Source organism: Falco rusticolus, chromosome Z (genome assembly GCF_015220075.1).
Source record: "Falco rusticolus isolate bFalRus1 chromosome Z, bFalRus1.pri, whole genome shotgun sequence".
Taxonomy (NCBI): domain Eukaryota; kingdom Metazoa; phylum Chordata; class Aves; order Falconiformes; family Falconidae; genus Falco; species Falco rusticolus.
Genome location: NC_051210.1, coordinates 46,638,175 through 46,651,492, shown reverse-complemented (window position 1 = coordinate 46,651,492; position 13,318 = coordinate 46,638,175). Strand labels below are relative to the sequence as shown.

The following is a 13,318-nucleotide window of genomic DNA, read 5'->3' as shown; positions in this document are numbered from 1 at the left end:
TTAATGGTCATTTACTTCAGAGAAGGAGAACATATTTCACTGTCTTCCATATCTTTTTTTCTAATTTTTATTTTTTTTTTTGCTAACACAGCTGTTTGGTTCCCTGAAATCCTTTGAATACTGTGTGTGTTTCCTTTGACAATACTGTAAGAGCACACAGTATGAAGCGTAGGGGAAGACTGTGCCTTTATTGTAGCCAGACGTGTTGCAAGAAATAGAAAACCTATATTCATTCTCTTTCATTGTTTTCTTATGTGGGATGCACGTCTCCCTGCAACTCTCCGACCACTTGGAAGCAGCAACATACTTGGTAAGGATCAGTGCTCCTGGCAGGTATCCTGCCTTCGTGCTCAGGGCAACAATAGCAGCAGTTCTCTGCAACATGTCACTCATCAAGTACTTGGGTAGCAAAGCTGAGAGCTTGTGTAGTAGAGCTACTCTGAGCACAAGGATTGCTAACTGTTAGTACTTTAACTGGACACGTTCAACTCCAAAATTGATTAGGAGATAGGGAAACAAGATTATTGTCCAGATGCTCATTCTAAGAAAAGCATCCCATTTCAAACATGTGGGCAGCTGAAAAGGTTATAAATGCTGAAGAAAAATAAGCACTTAAAAATGACTGCACGTTGTAAGTAAGCACTAAGCACACTTGTATGGTGGATGCGGTGACAATGTAAAGGTGTATTCTGGATTTTGCCCTGTTTCCACCTACGGTTGCCATTTATCACTCTTAGCAGAAACCAGGAGTCTCTTACAAGTTACCTTCCTACCACCATGTGGTTAAACAGCCAAAACTCAAACTGTGTCCCGCAGAGCCATCACACTTCCCACTGAAGGGTGCATTGCATCCCCTATTCCCCTAGCCCCCTACTTAAGGTAGAAGCTTAGCAGGGTAAACTCCACAAGGTGAATTCTAGCAGGCCCTCTTCTCTGGCAAGTCAAGTAACTATTTCCTTGGGACATGGTATTCCAAAGAAACCAGGGAAGAAGGACATTCATGGATGGCTAAAGAGTTCCCACTGTGAGCTCAGGTTCCTGAGATACTGTCTCTGATCAAGCAGATGTTTAGGCAAGGCTTAGGCAAGCAAACCATCTTTTATACTGCTTGTAATCCAGGAGGGATAGAATTAATTTTATTGTAGGAAATAGCAATTTGTTGTTAATATGTTCTGGATGGAGACAACCCAGAACCAAAACCTTGCCTGTCTTTGTACTTAAGAAAGTTCATATCTAGAAATAAAATTTCCTGTGCCATCCACAATTTCTGGATTAGCTTCTGTATCCATTTTGGTTTTGTGAACTAGGTGGTGGTAGTTTCTTTCCCTTCTTACGAAACTAATACTCATTAGCCATCCTGGCATGACAGATGCATAAAAAAGAAGGCAATTCCTTATAGAAAAGCATCTGCAGTTCCTTGGCAATTTTGCCAGGTTGATCCTGCTCAAAAATTCCTATGCCTTATCCCCACTGAGATAATTAAAACATTTGAACACGCACCCCCAGGTATTGCTGTTTGAGAGGCTAGTTTGAGTAATTGCTCACACGTCTCTGCTTGAGAGTCATGTGGAGGGAGCAAGCTTAGCTCTGGGACCACATGCTGCTTTGTGCTGACAAGTCACAAAGACATATGTCAATGTCAGAGGCAGGAACTACAGTGGGAATGTGAGGACATCTTCAGGAAAAGACAAGACAAAGGAAGTAAAAAAAACCCCACCCAAATAATATGAAGGTACTTTTAATGTGACTTGCATATATAGTTTGTACTGTGATAGGAACAGACAGAAGAATTGATCCTGTGGCACTCGTTGCATTTAGCACAGTACTTGTTACTGTGAGTGATCAATAATTCCATGCATGACGTGCAATTACAAGCACTGTGCTCATGGTAAATATTTGTGGTCACTAAATGCTAAGGCTCCATGTTTCAATTAATATTAAATAAATACTTGCAACTTGCAACTCACCAGTTAATTTAAACCCTTATTCAAAGCTAACCGTTCTATAAATTAGTAAACACAGGATGTCTAGGAAATTGCTACCATGGCTCCTTAGACAGCTCACAGAAAAGGCAGCATCTTTAGGACACAGAAGGCATTTGAAGAAGTTTGGAAAAACAGACTCTGCTACTGTCTCCTAGGCATTTCATTTTGCTCATAAGACAGCACAACAATTTAAGGATTCACAACAGAAAACTTGAGTCATTAATTGTACAGGCCAGATGAAAAAGAAGCCACTGTATTCCCAGAAACCTCTTGAATTACTGTAATTAACACCCAGTGTACCAGGTTTCTTTTGCAGATTTAATGATTGTCAGAGCTACTACACCTTTTTCACACCGTATCTTTGTTCAGCCACCCATAATTTTATGTTGTTTTTCTTCTTACATTCTCCTTTTAGACCAACAGTTTAGGGACTTATATATCCTATCTCTCTTTACAGCTATGCTAAAATAAGCAGCCAGCTTTTGAATTCCTTACAAGTACAAAACCCATTGATTCAGAACCACTTCCTGAATATTGAGGCAAAAATGGAATGAACCAATAGTGGAGTTGCCACAGTGATAACTTTCGGCAGCACAGGAACAGAACTTCTTTTCTCCCAGTGTAATAAACATGAGGAAGGAATAACAGCAAAACTACTTACCTCCACTTTGAAAGTCCTTCCCCTTGCCTTTTTACCTATAAACTTTAATAATGTGAATAAGAATAATGGCTCCTGCCTCTTTTCAAGCAATAACACAGGTCTCAGCTGTCCATCTGTCAAATTTTTCAATAAGCACATTCAGTTTTCATCCTGTCCTGACATGTATCACTCAATAAACCTGGAAAACTCAATCACTGCAAAACCACCATCACCCTGATGTCTAACAAAACATTTATAATGTTTCAATGCATGCTGCATTGTGATTGCTCGTTATCACTAACTGTAACTTCTGTCATCAGTACCACAGTGTCATCCCATCTCTCTGTGGTATTAATCTCTTATTTTATACTTAAGTTTTAAAGTTCTTTAGGTCTGGGAACTGCCTCTAGTTTTATATGGCAACCTACAAATTAGAATGCTGCAATGGAAATTAATTAATTCTACATGACTAGTAATAATAATCCACAGATGCTGGGTTTAACACCTGGAACCTAATTCATTCTCTCAGGACAACAGGAAGAAGGGTGGAATTCTATTAATGAATCAAATACAAAATCATCTCACACATTTGAAATGAACACTTGAATAAAAACAAATATGTACTTAAAACCATCCTCAAACCAAGCATTAGCTGTTTTCTCAAATGCTGCCCCAAGAGAAATAAAGGATACACTAAGCTGCTCTTTTTCTCTCTTTTTTTTTTTTTACCAGCAAAAATTTACTCATGGGCACAATATTCATTATCCTAAATGTAGGGAAATAGTCAGGTTTCAAGATTTGTTATATTGGTGAAATTAGGAATAAATCTGGAAGGAGATACACAGTTTGCTGAATTCTTCTTGAAACAAAGGTAAGAGTCAACAAAGCAGCTAATATATCCGTTGTGTATTTGTGAGGACTGCCACTCACATGTATATGTTGTCTAACATGAAAAAAGCAAAGCTCACATTTTGTGTAATCTCAGTTTAACATCTGAGGAACTTCATTTGGGAGAGACAGGAATATAATTCCCAGATCTGTAGCTTTGGTTCCAACAGGCAAAAAAAGACTCCAGCTTTCAACATTTAGTTCTTGATCAAAAGAGGATACTAATGCATGCTGGGCATGAACTTTGAAGAGGAAGTCCTCTCTCTAATTTGTTGATCCAGGAGGGATTGCACTTGGAAACATCAAGGCTAATGAGAGAACTGACAGCAAAAAAAGCAGCTCTTCCACCTTCCAAGAATTCCCATCATCCTTAAGCTGGAGTTCTTTGAAAAATACCAGTAGATTGGCCCAGTTCACTTTCATGTTTGTATCCCTAAGTGATTTCAAATTAAGTATATTCAGCAATTTTATCTTGTGGCCAACTCTGGTTGTTTTTTTTTCTTGGTTTTTTTTTTTTCTTCTTTTTCTTTTGACCTCTGTGAGTAAGACAGGTTTTTTTCCTTGCATGTTATCATCAATAGAGGTTTCCACTATAAGTTAGGCTGCCAACTAGATCTTGGTATCCCCTTTGCCACTGGATTAGATATTCTGTGGCTTCACAGCAAGACTTCAGGTGCTTTGCATTAGTATTTAATAATCTGGAAATATACAGCTGAGGATACTAGTTATGTTTTCAGCCTCTGTCGTACCTCATGCAGTGAAAACTACATGGTTAGCAATATCTCAGCAAGCTAATTAACGCCAGTTAATGTTAATTAATGTGTCTGTAGATACATTTCCTGTCAGCCATACCCCAAATGAGCCATTAGAGTAAGCAGATATGATGGAATTCACCCAGGAAAAGAACGCTTTCATAAATTCTTAAAGTTTTTGCACAGTGATACACACGAGTCTGATTGTGAGTCTGGACCCTGGACTAAGTTAGACCCACAAAGCCTGTCAGGTCTGCTTTGCTCAGAGCCCTTTCTGTATGTGCAGCTAGACTGGTGATTCTCAAATATTCCAGTTCTACAGCTCATGTGCAGAGATGTACAAATTCCCCAGAAGCAGTTGTTCTTGTATATCTATATGTCTCGCTGGGCACACACAGTAGATTTGATCTGTACATGATCTTTAAAAACTTGTTACGAATTTCAAGGTAAGTGGTAGTCCTAGAAGTAGGATATTGAGAAATCTGATCCATCATTGCTTGAAATAGCAGAGCTATAGATTACTGCTAAAAAGATTGTTTTGCCCATAAATCCATGCAATTTGTCAGGTCTGATTTCTTTCATAGTCTTGCACTCAGCTGAAGGTTTTTTAGCTTATAATCAATGTCACTTGGAACGTTTTTTTCGTGACACATTTTCTTTTCCCCTTCCTCTTTTATGATTTTCTTGGGGGGTGGGAAGAAAAAAGCACTGAATTGTACATCACTCTTACAGATCAACTCTGCCCTTTATTGCACGGCTGTTCTAAAGACTGTTGGAAAAGAACCTTTTAAAATCTGATTTTTTGATGAAAAGTCTTTATGTAGTTACCCAGTGCATCCTTATTGGGTGCATTTAAAATTTACTTTTTAAAAGAGAAGGTAAGATCACACCTTAGATGCATGACAATGTCTGTAGACCGATGAAATGTTTCAAAATTACATGCTATATATTGGCCTTTTTGCAGGTTTTGCATACGAAGGAAATACGTTTGTATCTGCACTGTAGATATACAATTTAGAAGATTTTTTCTACCTGTTTCACAGGCGTAATAATGTTTACAGGCCATTGTCAAATGCTTTGAAATCGACAGATGAAGTAATACGAGTCCAAATGATTGTAGATGCTTGAGAGCTAAAGGGAATCTCCAAACTGCTCATATTATTTGAACTTTTTGGTTTTTATTGTTACATAGTAATTTTGGAACAAGTCTGGAAAGAATGATCTGCACAGATTACTTGCCTTTACGTTCAGCAGAGAAGGTGAAATTATAGGGAAAAAAATTAGCTCAGTAGAACAACCTTTTTCTATCACAGTAAGAACAGAAATAAGAAAAAATATTTTTGTTTAAATGCCCTTTCTTTCCTTTCCTAAGTGTAACCACAATGGATCTAGCACTGTTATTTAACAATGTATGAATAGTAAAAAGTTGCTGTGCTTGTGATGGTCCAAGGATATAGATGAGATGAGGCTTTCAGCTAGATGTAATATCTTTTATTAGACCAAGGGGTACATTCTTTTAAAAAGAAATGCTTTTGGAACCCTAGCTTTTTATCACACCTTAGATAGGAGCAAAGGACTTCAAGCTTAAAACAGGTTAAGGATAATTGCTCCAAGCTGAATTTCATTATGCTAATCAATTAGAAAAGCTGCAAGATTTGCAAGGTTGGATGATTCTCTGTGGAGCAAAGGTAGTTGTGAGCAAAAGTATCGTAAGGGTAGGGACATGATGTTGTGAGATAATTGATATACACCTCTTTTGGATTACCAGCATTTTTTCTGCAGAAGTGATGATTTTAATGAGTTTAAAGCATTTGTATATTAACAGAAAATCTGGATTTCCAAGGGCTAATTATGATACAGTGATGCTGTTTCCTGAACTGCAAATGAAAGCTGTGCAGCTTTTTTGCCAAGAATGACAGCCCAACACTCAATGAAACACCAAAAGGTTAGGAAGATGCCAAAGGCAAAGAAATTGCTACCTAGCAGCTTGTTTGTTTCTTTATTTTGGACAAGACAAGAGTGGTGGAAGTGCATAAGAAGCACAAGTGTTTTAAGGTTGTCCCAGACTTTCGTGAGATCGTTCATAAGGAGAGAAGGCAGCAGAAGAGAAGCAGAACTGCCTGCATCCCCTGCTGAGCAGCGATGGCTGACACAGACAAGTACAGCCCAGTGACTAGATCCAAAAAGCTGAAAATCAGCTCCCTTGTCAGAAGCTATGGTTCAAAGCTTGGCCCCTGAAAGGCTACGCCCAAAGAGGTCAGAAAGGGTCAAAGAATGAGTAAACTTTGACAACTCACCTAGCGGTATGAAAATCTGTACAAAAGCATTTTCACTGCCTCTCAACATGGACTTCTCTACACTAATCTATGAACTCTTTTCCCTAGTAACTCATATGCATGGAAATTATGTGTGTAACTTCAAAGGGTGGTGCTACAGTAGAACAAGTTACCACACAACGAAAACAGGTTGCCAAACTGATGATTTAGGCTCTGTAGGTGAGTTCAAATCAGAGATATTTAATTAAATTCTCAAAGCTTTATCCTGGGCCCCATAAAGAGTTCAGAAACTTGCCTTATTCACAGGGAAAGATTTAAGTATATAATAAATGCGGAATTATTACTGTACAGTTTCTACTTCCCTCGAAGACTCAAGCAATGGTTCTGCTGATACTGCACACTTTCCCTAAAGAGATTATTACGGTAATCTCAAATATTATACTACCCAAGCTATCTTATATTTGAGCTCATCAGATCCAATGTTCTGCAAATAACCTCTAGCAGCTTTAGCTAGTGTTTATATAAGCTGGTCAGGATAGCTATTTGAGCAGTGATGACCATGTTTTCTCTGCAATTATCTACACACTAAATGAGCACTTGCTCAAAAACCATCAGCCTATACAGAAAATACATTGCACATGTAACGTTGTTTCCTATGAGAAGTATACTTAGTATTTGCTCTGCCAACATATTTATCATAATTTTTGGATGTTTCACTTGAAAGGTTTACAATATAGCAGGCATTTAGCTATAGAATATATAAATATAGAAAAAAAAATATCTATAGAAATACAGAATATAGAATATAGAAAAGACAAATCCTTTTCCCTCCTTACTTGTCTTTGCTCAGAAAGCTACTCAGTGTGCCAGTGCTTCTGAATTACTGTTTCCTGACAGATGACAGACAACAGTCTGTGGCTATCTTTTTTTTTTCTCTTCTGGATAAATGGACAGATGAACTTTGCAAGTGAAGAGCCCAGATAGCATAATAAATATTTACAGTCCATTTTGCCTGTTGAGAGCTGGCTGAAATTGTCATCTAGTACTCAGCACCTTAGTGGCAATTCTTTGTGTTAGATATGCATAGGTCACTGCTGTACAGTTACAAAGCACAGAGAGATGTTGCACAGACGGACTCGACCTTTTGTTTTCAAGGCTGTGGGATCACACAGGACCTTATCTTTCCCCCAGTACCCAAGCCAGTATTACTGGTTGCTGGAGTGGGGTAGAAATGAACTTAAAATCTCAGCTTGCAGTGGGAGCAAGGCTTATTTTTAGCTGTCTGTGGCAGCACCTTCTTCTCTAGCTCTTTGCTACTGGACTGCAGCTGCAGCACACTCACAATCCTCACACATACCCCTCCCCAGAATCCCCCCGCCCCCGGCCCTTCTTCCCACCCTACCTGCATTGCTTTGTTCGAAAATCCCCAGCTTCCTATACTTGCAGTAACACTCAAATCCAGAATTTGATGCCATGCAAAATCATCAAGGGAAATGACAACCGTTGCACAGTTCAGGTCTCCACACAGAACCAGCTGACACTCGGCAATTTGAGTATTCATGACTCATTTGCCACTAAACGGAGCCTGAAGCCAGCCTCTGTATAAGCAAAGGCTTCAAGTATAATCCTGTTTAACTTCTCTTCTACAACTGCTTATTTTTCCAACTGTTTCCCAAGCACTTGCTCTGTTAAAGGCAAGAAAGTCTACATCAACACCTGGGATGGACAGCTATAAGAAACAGCAACATCATGTGGGATGAGTATTAGTAGTGTGATAGTACAGTGCACTGTGAATGATTAAGGATTTAGGAGGTTTGTTCAGTCTGTGGATACACACAGAGTAGAGTTGATGGACCTACGAAGAATGCAGCTTCAGAGAAAGTAAAAACTGGGTCAGAACCTTCTTCTATTGTCCCACCCCTCAAACGCTGATTCTTTTCACTATTTATACTTCATGCAAAAATTGCCTGTAAATTCTGAAATATTCAGAGGATTTTAAATGCTTTCCTTTTTAGGAAACATAGGGTAACAGAGAAGACTCAAACCATCTACATCCTTACTTCTGAAAATTAGTAATTTATACACTGCTAGAAATAAATACAATTAAAAACATGATAGAAAAATGATTAAGTGATAATTAGAATTGAAAAGTACTTCAGCTTCATATAAGTAAGTGAGCTCACCATTCAAATAACTCCATATTTATGGTTTATATTCTTCCATTTTTGTGGCAATCAATACAGATTTTTACTGAGGTCTCGGTATGTTCTGCTTTTTATAAACAAAATGTTGGAAAAGGAAAGAAGGGAGGCTGAGATTTGCAAAAGTCCTAACCTAATGCACACCAAACAGGAATAGCTAGTGCCATTTTCAAAATTTCATAGGAAAAAGCCATGTTTAAAACATCAATCTTAGTAGGAAAAAAAAAGCATTTAAAGTCCAGAAATCACTACATACAGTAGCATACATAAAAAGTCCAAAAATTTTGTATCTGTATGCACCTTAAAGAAAAATAAATATTATTTTCTTTGGTAACCATTGTTACACCTACCTTAAACATTACCTGTCAGGATACTGAACCCAAAGATGACATTTTACTTTACAAGTTATGAAAATGTGTTAAAGACAATGTTAATGCATACTCTGTGGTTACTAATGGCTTTTGCAGACTTTGAAGAACATTATTTTCCAACTTTTCTCTGTCTTCTACATGTATAAGGTTATAGGAAAGTTACAGAAAAAAAACCTTTCACATCTAACAATGATGTGTAACAAGATACACTTCACATGGTAAGCATTCTGCTGTGGAAATCACATGCAAAAGAAAATGTTTCTTTTGCTTTACCAATTAGCCCAATAACTTGTCAGACTAACATAACTGATTGCCTATACCACATCACTCTTATTAGCAAAACACCCTTCTTTGTATTTATTTGAATATGCATGCCTGCAAGATTGTTTGAACATTTAATTACATTAATTGATCATATCCTCAATTTCCCCCAAATATTACATCCTCAGTATGAATTTTTATAGTTCTATCACTTACTGTAGGAAGCCAATGTCACAATAGTTACATTTCTAGAAATATAGCTCTGGGAGTTTTCATTTATCTAATATTGACAATCAAGCACAAAAGGTAGCCCAGCACTAACCAGTGAAGAAGTATATACACTGAGTCAACTGAATATGTACAGAAAAGTATGTATACATATATGAACATGAGTAGAAAAGCCCAAGAACTTTGAGGAAGTTGTGCACACAGAGTGTCAAGCCCTACAGAGCGTGGACCATTTACAAAGGCGTGGGAATAGCATAACAGGGGGGTACAAAGGGTTGTTTTGCAAATTGAGAAGTAAAATTCATGTCAATGTGCCTGCTTTTTTCCCTCCCTGACCTTCAGCACTTTTGTTTTGTGGAATGTTTCTCATTCCTGGAATCTCTGTAAATCTGTTTGGCCATTACAATTAAAAATGCTTAAATATACTGTTTTCTGACTGCCTGATGCAAGATATTGTCAGGGAAATTTTAGCTGATTTGACTATTACAGCCATATACTTTGATTAAGAATGGTGAACCACAGGGCATGATGAAACTTAAAAACCCAAAGCATTTCAGCAAGCTAAATATATTGTATATCTGGAGTCCTGATAAACCACTAATTAATGCAGCTTTTAATTTTAAATGTTTTACAGCTTAAAGCTTCTTGCCAAAATAGTTAACTGTAATGCTCAAGGAAAAGTTCAGAGGGAAGAATACATAAGCATAGTTTATGTCTTTATTTTTGTTAATGAGCATGATTCAGTAGCAAAAGCCTTTTTAAAAAATTGGAGTTGCTCTCCCTGCCCCCCCCCCCCTTTTTTTTTTTTTTTTACTTTTTTCTTTTAAGACAGAAAATCATCAAGCTGGCTGCCCAGGGGAAAGAAGGGATGGGGAAATGTGTTTCTGCTGGTACAGATTTTGATTCTGAGTTGCACTAGGTAAATGAGGAGTAAGTCAACACACTCAAGTAGAATTATAGCAGTGCAGCAAAAAAGATCTAACTTGCATTGTCTGGGATTTTATCTAACTGTATCACAGTCAATGGAATAATTCCCCATCCCCTTTCCTAGATCACGTTCCTTACAACACATTCCCCCCTACATTAGGCACAATATAACTCCTACAAGGGAAACTGACAAGAGAGACAGGCAACAACAAACAATAAAAATTATTTCAGTCTGAAATGACTCTGAAATCGTTCTGGTGTTTTCCTGCTTAGAGCTTTTTGACTTTGTTCATATTTTTGATCATCATTATGGATTTTTACTTTTGCACATTTTTATTTAAAATCTTTGCCCCATCTTTTGAAAAGCAATCGAATCAGCTGGAGATATTCTGGGATTTGCATCTGTTGCTGTCTGGAAAATGTTATACCTCCCAACTGTCTACTTACCAATTTAATCTGCCATCTTTTAACACAGTAGGAAGAATTACTATTTAGTAAAACTCCCCAAGTGCAGTTGTCTCAAAGATAGATTTGGTACAGCCAGATTAGTATTTCCCTATTTATTCTTAATTGGAATACTTCATATTGTTAAGGAAGTGAAGAAGAAAAACATTTCAACTCACCAGTTGCATCAGTTTTTATTCTGGATTGAATATCACACATTTTGTCGTAAATAAGACTCCTAGGAGCAGAACAGTATTCTTCCTATTACCCTACTTATTCACAGTTACACCTGTGCTGTTGCAAAAGTGGAGTCTTAACAGACTGCATTAACAAGATTAAATGGAAGAAGTGATAAAGGCACAGACTGTTCCATTTCATTAAGGAAGGGAGGAAGACTGCTGGAGGAACTAATAAAACAATATTTGCTTTTGATACTATGTTCATGTAGAATGCATTTCTTAATCCAGACCAGTCATTTAAAAATAATATTTTCTTGTAAATTCTGAAAATAGATCTCAGCTTTCCTTTACCATCAGTTGTTTTGTTTCAGACATATATAAGAAATGCAGGATTAGAATGGTAGAGGTAAGATGACAAATTATTACAGATGAAAAACTGGTCCTGTGAAATTACACCTATATCCTACTGACTGGCAACCAGAGCTAAAAAGTTAATTTGCTTACAGTGTTTTTAGACTCTATGTGACAGACCAAACTGAACTGACCTTGCTGGACACACATTACATTAAGGAATATCACCTGAATCCCAGTTGCCCTTAGTTGTACAGCCGGGGGAAATTTGGGGAATTTAGTAGTAAGCCCTCAGTATGAATCTCTAACAGAGTTGCTCAGAGCTTGTAACTATGATTTTTCTTCTCTAGGCTCCCACATTGGATAGAATTGCATCCTGGTTCACAGGATGGTTAAGGATGCATGCAAGAGCATGCAGTGGCTGTCATGTACCAAACGTGGTATAGACAAACACAAAGCACAATGAGGTTTACACAGGCTTTCTGTCAAAACCAAACCAAAGCAAAACAAGACGTAAGAAGGGAGCATTTTTGCCAGGCAGCTAATACATTAAATGCAGTGCCTCTCACTAATTCAGTTTTCCCTTGGGAGTCTTAGTGTGCTTTCTGTGCTTGGAAAAATTCCCCTTACCTCTCCCCCTTACACATTCCCAGGCTTTTTTCCTGGAAGAGCTCTGCAGAGTTTCTTTATTTCCAGGTATCCTTTCCTTGTTACTGTTTGCTTATGTCTTAACCTTTTGCAGAAAGTATTTGTTGGAATAGGAGACGATTCAGATTTTAACAGTTCTGTCCTGCTAACTCTGCATATTCATTCCCTTGGAATTTGTGCCAAAGCCAAACAGAGAAGACTTTATTTTCAAGATTCAATAAGCCTGATATATACAGAAGACTGTTAATCCTACATACTTCTAAAAAATAGTTGTTTGAAATTGCCACCACCTCAGCCACTTTGCTTTCAATGCTTGTTCTGGTTAGATCCAACAGTTGAGGAATTTTCAGAAAAGAAACCAATGCAAGGGGAAATATTAGAGGAGAGTTCCAAAGTTTACAAAAATAAGCAGAACTATTGAAGATTAGGAAAAGTACAGAAAACAAACAAATACATGAGCTGGGAATAGGCAGGCTGAAAAAATATTTTTTCAATAATGAGGAAAAAATTATTTGAATGATAATAAGAAACAGGATGAGTTAATTACTTATAATAACTCATTTAAATCTGCATAAACATTACACAGCTATTTTTTTCATCTCTGTTCCTAGAACCAGTCACGTAGGCTACATGTGATGCTGTGGGATTATAATCTTAAATAAGGTCCCAAATGCTTGGCCTGCTGCATTTCAGATGAAAAAAAATTCCCTGGCTTGCTAAAAGAATAGGAATTGCCCTCTCTCTATTATTTCATAAATGGAAGCCTTTGATGTTATGGGGCATAATTTTTCTTGACTGGATAAATAATTGGTGTATAATTTTCCTCCTGTTGCAACAGCATTTCATTCTGCTGAAGTAGTGATTGCCTAACAAGATTTTTAAGTCTCACTGTTTCATAATGTATTACAGTTCCCTATTAGACACACCACTTTCCTCTCAGATAAAAAACATGGATCAAAGAAATGGCCAAAAGAACTGAACAACATTTATGGGTTCTTTTTCCCTTTTCTCCCTCTCTAATTTGTGTAACTGAAAATTAGTTCTGCATGAGTCAGAAAAAAATCAATAGATTGTTGCCAAATATTACAGACCCTTTTGATGCATGAATTAGCATCAAACTGGTACTGAGCAACGATTCCAGACGCACTGGCTTTCAAATTGAGAATT

General features: G+C 37.4%; 1 protein-coding gene across 1 annotated transcript in view; it reads right to left on the bottom strand.

Moving 5' to 3' along the window:
• RORB (RAR related orphan receptor B) overlaps positions 1-13,318 on the bottom strand; it is a 145,709-nt gene that overhangs the window by 44,899 nt on the left and 87,492 nt on the right. The gene's annotated exons all lie outside the window — the stretch shown is intronic.